This window comes from Parasteatoda tepidariorum, chromosome 6 (genome assembly GCF_043381705.1).
Source record: "Parasteatoda tepidariorum isolate YZ-2023 chromosome 6, CAS_Ptep_4.0, whole genome shotgun sequence".
Classification (NCBI taxonomy): Eukaryota; Metazoa; Arthropoda; class Arachnida; order Araneae; family Theridiidae; genus Parasteatoda; species Parasteatoda tepidariorum.
This window is the reverse complement of record NC_092209.1, coordinates 17,279,310-17,288,442: the sequence shown is the minus strand read 5'-3', so window position 1 is coordinate 17,288,442 and position 9,133 is coordinate 17,279,310. Positions and strand designations below refer to the sequence as shown.

Here is a 9,133-nt window from a genome sequence, read left to right as displayed (position 1 = left end):
TCTGTAGGGGGCAACATTTGATATAGTTTCCTATAATCAATTATAATGTTTACAGTAGATGTGAAACAATTAAACAAAAGCTTACACTATTTTTATATCAAAGAAAAAGAAAGTAACTTAAAATATTTATTATTAAGAGAAGGAGGGGGATCTTTGCAGAAATGTGCACATCTTGAAACCCATCTTTGAAATGGAAAATACAGAGAGCAGTTTAAAAGATACCTATTTCGTTAGATTAAACAAAAAACTATTATTAACTAAATGTAGTTATACTTTAGTAAAGTGTACAAGCATTCTTGTCCATGTCTCAAATTTAAAAAAAAATAAATTTTTTAAAATAAAACTTAGGTGATCATTATTTACCCCAGAAACAGAGTGATCGTGAATTACCCCGGGTCACCCTATTTAATATATTAATTCAGAATATTTCTTCTTAAAAATTAAGCCTTCATTTTATTTATTTTGTGAACTATGCGAAAATTGTGTGACAAATATGAACAAGAGAAATTAATGTGTGTTTTTAAAATTTAATTATTAGTGCAGATTTTCTAGTTTGTTTTTTTAAATGAACTGTCAATAAATTAAATAAATTGATTAATTGGTTCTTTTACTTTTCGAACCCTCCAGCAATATTTTTCGTATCAAATAATGTATTGTTGTCACTGTTTAAAGAAGAGTTTCGCATGTAATTATGTGCAGATAATTTTTTATTATTATCTGCTAGTATGTAATGTTTGCCAAATTTAATTACATTTAGAACATCGTTTTCTTTAATGAATTGTAAATAAATTAACTAAATTGATTATTTGGGTCAATTATTTTAAGAAACTTCCTGCAATATTTTTCACATCAAAGAATGTATTTATTGTCATTTATATATATAATCTAGAGCAGTGGTTTCCAACTGGTGGCCTGCGAAGACTTTTTTTGTGGCCCGTGAACTAAAATATATTAGTTGTCATTTTTTTGCAGACAATTTTCGTAAAAAATCAATAAAAGTCAAAATTTTAATAGCGGTAACACCCAAAATTTGACATAACTTTTACATTTTTTTTTTTTTTAACAAGGATATATTATACAAAATAGCCCAAAAACAATTTTTTGTTATTTAATTTACTTTACAAGATATTAACAATTAAATTTTAAAGCTCTTTTTAATAAAAAAAATAAATATCTAAGGATAGAACAAATGGATTTTTAAAAAATGTACATCATTTTACGAGGAAATAATTGAAGTTTTTGATAAAATAATTAATAATGATTTAAAGACAAATGTTTTAATTTTTATTACAAAATTAAGTTGTAAAATGAAAAACAAAAATGTTGTTAATGTCGTACAAAGTTCGAAAAAAATTCATTTTAAAGTAAATTTTATTCTGAACAAAATGGCTTTTCATAAAAAAAAAAAAAAAAGGATCGCAATTCCATAAAAAGTTATAGCTGCTTTCTCGAAACGCTGCACTGAGGCACGCTCTGTGGTCAGCGCTGACTACCTCATTGTTATGGTAATTCGGAGATGTCTGATCTACGTGATAATAATTATCAAATAAGGTAAGTTTCAATTGTTATTTAACTTAGTAATATCAACTTTAATAATAATTATTGTTTTTTTAAACATAAAATTACATTTCTAAGATATTCATTAATTCTAAGAATTTGATTCGAATATTTATCACGAAATTTAATTACAAACTTACAGATAAAATCAAGAAATGGTGAACTATTGCTGCAACCCGCTGAACAAATTAAAGCATCGAAGTGTCTACAAAAATGTTAAGCTTGTGACAAAAAATTGGAGTCTGGTATTCGAATTTAATAAATCAATTCATATGTGATTCCTGTCGTTGGACAATTTTTCAGAAAAATATACCCGTAATAATTACTAATGACAAAAGTAAGTATATTAGTAACTTTGCAAATAATTTAAAATATTAATTTCAAATTAGATAATTCTAATAATTAAAGCGTTTTGTTAATTTTAGAAAATAACGAAAATGTGGTATCGAATTGTTCTGAAGAAGAGTGTGATTTTGACGATGAGAAGAAAGATCCAAACGTTTGTTTTAAGAATATTGACCGTCAAGAAAATTGGAACTAAGTGAAGCGAATTTTGCAAGAATGCAATGATACATCGAAGCGGCAGAAAGTGTCTGATGAGACTGGTAATGAAAGGGCAAACTTCTTACTTGATGTGTTGGAAAAAAGAACAAAGCAATCCAAATCATTTGAAATGGATGAGAATTTGATTACAGAGATAAAAAAATGCATTAGATATGCCAAAAAAGTTGAAAATCATGCTAAAAAAGTTGAAAATTTGACTACTTTGCCTCAGGAAGTTAGCATTCAAAAAATGCAGAAATATTTCCAAGTTTCACATAGAATGACAGTTAAAGCAAAAAAGCTGAGGGCAGAAGGATACAAAACCTGTCCAAAACGAAAAAAAAATAAGAAACCAATTAGTGATGAGATAAAAAATAAAGTGATTGAGTTTTACTTGTCAGACGATGTAAATCGCATGATGCCAGGGTCGAAAGATTTTATTTCTGTAAAAACTAGTAGTGGTCGACAGCATATTCAAAAGAGATTGTTACTGAATAACTTAAAAGATTTGCATATTATATTTAAAAAAAAAATTTATTGACATACAAATAAGTTTAAATGCATTTCGTAAATTGCGACCTAAAGAGTGTATTATGGCAAATAAAGCTGGATGTCACAACGTTTGTGTTTGCCAGATACATCAAAATTTAAGATTGAAGTTATTAAGGTAAGGTAATACTTTTCTCGTTAATTAGAACGTAATTTCTTAGTTTCTGTGAAATTTATCACACCAACGACGCAATAAAAATTATTTCTCGGGTTTTGCATCCAAGAAAATATTTATTCAAATACAAAAATAATCGTGTATGTTGCTGTCCCTCTTTTACTTCATTTCTTTGTATTTTGTGAATAGTATAATTCAGCATGTGTGTATCAGAAACTTTCTAGAAGAAATTCTCCAATTTAACTTTTTGAAACCGCTCATTTTGGATAAAAATATTTACAAACATATTTGTAAATTTAAAATGTAAATATCGATTCCCAAATAGGTTTGTCTGTTGCAGCAGACAAACCTCAATTTTGTTATTGAACATTTTGTGTTCTACTATGTAAGTTTTAATACCAACTTTTTAAAAGTTTTATATCTTATCTGTTGCTCATCAATTGTTTAATACATGGGTGCACATTAAAGTTATTGTAGCCCGAATTTTTTATTTTTAAAATATACTTCTTATTATAATTTGTAACACAATACTTATGTTTTGTACACCTTGGTAAAAATCTGACAGTAATATTTAATGTTCCTTCAAACATAAAAGAGTCATACGTAAAATTTTGATAAAGTTGCTGCCCGCCATTTCATTTGTGTTTTTAATTGTGGCCCCCGCCTCATGTAAAATAGAAATCCCTGATCCAGAGTATGTAATTATGATCAGATATTTTTTTATTATTATAACTTAGTATGATATGGTTGTCAAACTTGAACCTACATTGAAAGTGTATTTTTTCTAATGACTTGTAAATAATAAATATACCAAAATGAATAATTTAATAACAATTATTTTATTTATAAGGTTTTAACTTTGAGCAACATTTGTGTGCGAGCGTATTTTTGTTCAAAATTATATTTGTAATGTAACACTTTAAAATATTTTTTTGCTTATATAAATGTATATATATTTATATAATAGATATATGTGAAACAATAGAGAATAAAAATATTTTAAGAAGGGTGCCATTTTCTCTAGATACGCCTCTGGCTATATTTCTAAATTGAATGAGTAAAAAGTAAATAAATTATTCATCTAGGAAATAAATATTTAAAAAAAGCTTACAGTCGAGGCACTTGAATGTATAATAGTGTAGATAGTCATGTTTGTCTTTATATGATCGTTGCCCGAAACTTTTCTCTTAAAATAGTCACAAAAATCAAATAGTAAAATAATCGATAAAGTTAAATAAAAATTAAACAATGCGAAAAAGTAAAATAATCTAAACACGAACCAAGTTGAAACAAAATCCTGTAAACTAAGGTGTAAAGTGTTTACCAAAATGTTTAATTTGTGTGTATATACGGGGGTGTGTAAATACGGGAAATTAGTTACTGATTGTAGCTTAAATAAAGTTATTGGTTGAAAATTATGTCAATCAAGAAACTTTTCTTTTCCTAGACCTCCCACTTTCTTCAATCTTAAGTCATCATTTATTTGTATCTGTACCCCTCGAAAGGAAGACAATTTGAATTTTCTGAGATATGGCCCTTTCCTCTAAAAAAANNNNAAATGTCTAAGCTTTCTTAGAAACGTTTTCCTCAGATCCATCTTAAATGCATTTTGTATTGAAAAATGCATAGTTCATTTAAATCTTCATCCTATTGAAAAATGAATAAAATGTTTAAATCAAATATGAATTATATTTCAGAAACAAGGAAAAGAAACTGTGGTGCATTATAAGACTTTTTAAAATTATTATTCAAATGTAATCTCATTAATTTTGAGTCAAACAGATTTTTTTTTAAAAAAGAATAAAAGGATTAATAACTTTAGATTAGACGTTTGCAAAACGTGTGTTTTATCTTCAGGAACTGACACCGTGAGTACGTTATTCAAGAACTAATATTTTGTACACGTTATTTAAGAACAAGAAATCGGAACCGGTTACTTAATAACTGATATATCTTAACCGATAAGTTCTAAGGAGTAGTCAGGGAATTTGAGCCAATGAGAAGGAAGAGGCGTAAACGTCATGATCCGAGGAAAACTGGTTCCCTCCGCCAGAAACGTTATCTTCCTTCCTCGGCGACTCTTCGCCAACTTGCCGTAGTTATGATAATATCCCCACTTGAATGTATAATAGTGTAGATAATTCAAAACTTACTTCGTAAAAAGATAAACCAGATTATAAACAACGTTACTTCATAAAGCAAGCTAGTTCCGAAATAAAGTTTGTAAACACATAAGGGTAATGACGTCATGCGAACTGACCAAACCGACCAATATTCGCACCGGTGAATATTGGAACGACCGGTGAATATTGGTTTGAATATTGTTGGAACGATCGGTGCAGCAAACCAGAGTAACCGGCACTAAGCATTTCCTCGCCTTGAAAAATGTGATAAAATCGTAAATTTGGTGAATAAAATTGTGTTTTAGCGAAAGTATTAGTGAATGACCCGCAGTGGACTGATCCTTAAGGCACGGTTTCCAACAGATCACCGAAGTCAAACATCACTGGCTGCTGTCAGAGTGCGGGTGGGTGACCACTTGGATTACTCAACGTAGGAACCGAGGATGTGCGGTATTGGTTCTCGTTAAACTGTTCTACCGTAAATTGCTCGACTTCGTACAGATCGTCGAGCTACGAAAGCAGGGGGGACATCCCCTCGGCAGAGGATCAAAATTATGAAGGCATGTCTTCGAATCATATTCAGGGATATTTCCCGGGCAGTCGCCAATAGCCCATTGCGCAGCTCTAGTGCGATGTAAATTAACTACAACACCAACCTCTTATACGGTTAGAGTAATTTTCGGTAGACGCGTCGTTTAACCAATCATTGCAGAGGATGACCGGCATATACTTCTACAGGTTAGATGAAACAGCTGACTGCAGGAGAAATCGCTAGGCAAATACAGCAAAGTACTGAACGCCCGATATCACGTGGCTAAGAGACTGAATAAGGGTGTATGACGACCATTACGGCGTGCTCTATTGACGGCAGTTCACCGGAGACGCTGCTTAAAGTGGTACCGGAAACATAACAACAGGACAAATGCACAATGGGGTCGAGTTCTCTTTGCGGATGTGAGGAAATTTAGTCTGACCCTTGATTTCGGACGTATACACACCTGAAGAGAGCTAGGAACACGCATTAAGCCTTCTAGTATCATCGAAATAGACAGATTTGATAGAAGTGGAGTATAGGGCGGTATCATGCTTGGTACCCGTACTGATCAACCCATCTTTCAAGGTGGTTTCGTCACTGGCGCCCGCTATTGCAATAAGGTTCTTCTTCCTCATGTGCGTCTTTTTAGGGGTGCTGTGGGTTCTGAGTTCATCTTCATGAACGATACATCGTACTGTGGCTGTCATAGAACTGTTAAGAGAGTGAAGATATTGCACACATGGAATGGTCGGTGACGTCCCCGGACTTTAATTTGATTGAATACATCAAGAATGGACAGCAATTCCTCAAGAGTTTCTTCAACCTGATCCTCAGCATGAGCAGACGATGTCAATCCTGCATAGCAGTCAGGGGTGATCATATCCCGTACTAAAGGCTGGAATTTCCCAGCCAACCTCGTGTAACATAGACGTTTTGGTCGTTTGTAAAATTGTCTTTTAGGCATTTATTTCAATAAAGTTCCTTATTGTTCCTGTGGATTTATTTTTTTTTTTCAAGTTGGTTACTTTCCCATATTCTTACATTTTAATGATTCTGTGATATAATTATTTGATTTTCAACGCTGCTGTTCAAACTTACATTCGAAAAACCACTTTGTCCATAATTTTTACACACCAATGTAAAAAGTAAAAAAATAATAGGCTTTAACCCAGGCATTTAAAAAAATTCTATTTTGAGAAGGACTCTGTTAAATACCCTCCTCTTATTAAGTGGTAAAAATTCCTATGACCTCACATGACATTTAATGAAGACACTTAAATATTGCTATATAGCCAAACAAAGTATTGCTGTTTTTTATTTTGTCACAGTGACTTGAATTAGACCAGACACGAGAGGATAGAACTAATAGTCCAGACGATATCAGCCTTACAAAAGTAAAATCTTTTATTGTCTCTACTTTATTTTCAAACCGTCGTTAAACAGCTGACACAATTTTTGAGATTACGACTACCAATATTCAACTTCGTAATCTTAAATCCGTTCCAATGAAAAAAAAAAGAGAACTCCTGGATCAAGCATTGGGAGAAATTTTGCCTTCGTGTAGGATCTGCATTTGCGTTATGTGTAGAGGGAAACCCCGAAAACCAGCCACGGTTAGTCTGACTGTGAGGGGACTCTAACCCATGATCCGCTTGAGAATATTTTAAGGCAGCACTATGGTAGGTGCTGCAAGATCTTCTTCATTTAATTAGAAAATGTAAGAGATTCCAAGCACTCCGTGCCAACCAATTCGATAAAATCAATACTGATCAAATTTACGCTGTTGTTGTTGTTTATTTACGTCGCACTAGAGCTGCACAATGGGCTATTGGCAACGGTCTGGGAAACATCCCTGGAGTATGATCCGAAGATATGCCATCACAATTTTGATCCTCTGCAGAAGGGATGGCACCTCCGCTTCGGTAGCCTGACAACCTGCACGCGAAGTCGAGCACTTTACGGTAGAACAGTCTAACGAGGACCAATACTGCACACCCTCTGCCCCTACGCAGGCTGATCCAAGTGGTCACCCACCCGCACACTGGCCGTAGCCAGTGATGCTTGACTTCGGTGATCTGCTGGGAACCGTGTCTTAACGATCAGTCCACTGCGGGACCAAATTTACGCTACTTTGGTCTGCATGAACATTATTAAAACTTACACTTGAAAAAAAATGCTGGCCCAACTTGAATTCAATTAATTTTGGTTATATATGTACCTCTCGATGCTGTGCCTCTTGTGTTTCAACTTACCTCTTTTAACTTAATACCTTTTAAACTGCACTTCTACGTCACATTTTTAAGTTTCTCCTTTTACCTCTAGTCTTAACTAGAAATTTTTAATGCACTTTTTACCCTTTTTTGTTATTTGTTAACTTCCTTGAGCTTTTAAATAGTTAATCTCACCATAGGTTTTACTCTCTCACGTTTTAGGTTTTACTCATCCTATAGTCTTGCTTTAATGATTTCATACTCATGTAAGGTAATCTATGTTTATAATTTTAATTCTTTTTAGACTGTGTTAAGTCATTTAAATTTTACTCCTTTTGCTACCTTTCACCTACTTTTAAATTCCTTTTAATTGATCAAATTTTAGACTATTGTCTCTTAATGTTACATCATTTTTTATTCTCGAATTCACAGATCATCTTGTACATATTACAAATGCTTTTACAATTTTATGGCGTTTATTTATATTATAAAGGCCTTTTGGCCTGGTATTTTACCACCAGAACTTCATTTATTGTAGACAATTTGTAAAATTTTCTTACGTAACTTAATTCCTGTAAATTGAAGAGATGTTGCTATGCTATGCAACTTATCTGTTTTTTAATAAATGCCACGGAGGGGCCCTGTGTCAGTGTGGACCTGCATGGGGACTGTCACAGCAATGAGTTCATCAAGCATTCCCTAAAATACAGGGGTAGTGGTAGGGACCAATTTCAATCTATAATAGAAACTGACCTAAATTCTACAATTTTGGATGTTGAGACTTTTTTGCAAAACGATCATTTTCTCCTCTGAAAAGACAAACTTATCTTTAGCGTGACAGGCAAGAATTTCTTACACCCTCTGGTATGCAGGAATTTATGAACATAAAATCAATAAAATTAAAAACCATTTTCACAAACTTCACATAATCATGATAAAATAACTAGTTCCTGAGAAAAATATTGCAGAGAAAATTGTGAAAATCATGCATTTTTGGTAATTTTGAATGTCAATCAACACGGCTAAGAAAAAAAAAAATCCCTTGTCCAAAGGATAATAAACCACTTTTTAAAAACGCTAAGCACCCTGTCTAGTTTTTTTTTGCCACAATATTAGCAATTTTCGGATTTGTTAAAATATTTGTTTTGATATACAATATCAAAACAAATCCTTGTTCAACAAATAGTTTCTGTTAATAACATCCTTGAGATCTAGCATTATCATCCACTTTATCAAAATGCTTTGCCTGTGATGGTTTGGGAGACTATTTCAAAAAGAGGTGAATTTACTTTTTTTTTTATTGAAAAAGGATAAAAAATCAATGACCAATATCATAAAACTAAAGTTTTTTAAACAGTTTTACATCCAAGCACTCAGAGCATGCATGGGGTGGAATATTTCCGCTTCCAACAAGATTGTGCTCTTTCTCATACAGTACCTATAGTTCAGGAGCGGTGCAGCAAACATTGTTGTTTCCTGAATGGCTTTCAACACAACCGAT

The 9,133-nt window shown here is 32.5% G+C and overlaps 1 protein-coding gene across 2 annotated transcripts in view; it reads right to left on the bottom strand.

Annotated features, from left to right (window-relative positions):
* LOC107453994 (uncharacterized) overlaps positions 1–5,063 on the bottom strand; it is an 11,495-nt gene extending 6,432 nt beyond the window's left edge. The window contains exons 1-2 of one of the 2 annotated variants that reach the window (XM_071182034.1): positions 4,905–4,980; positions 3,876–3,909 (exon numbers count right to left, since the gene is read on the bottom strand). The gene's annotated coding sequence lies outside the window, so the exon portion shown is untranslated. Of the gene's footprint in view, positions 1–3,875; positions 3,910–4,904 lie in introns of both variants that reach the window. The other variant, XM_016071027.3, reaches the window with a different exon arrangement.
* Positions 5,064–9,133: the final 4,070 nt, after the last annotated feature.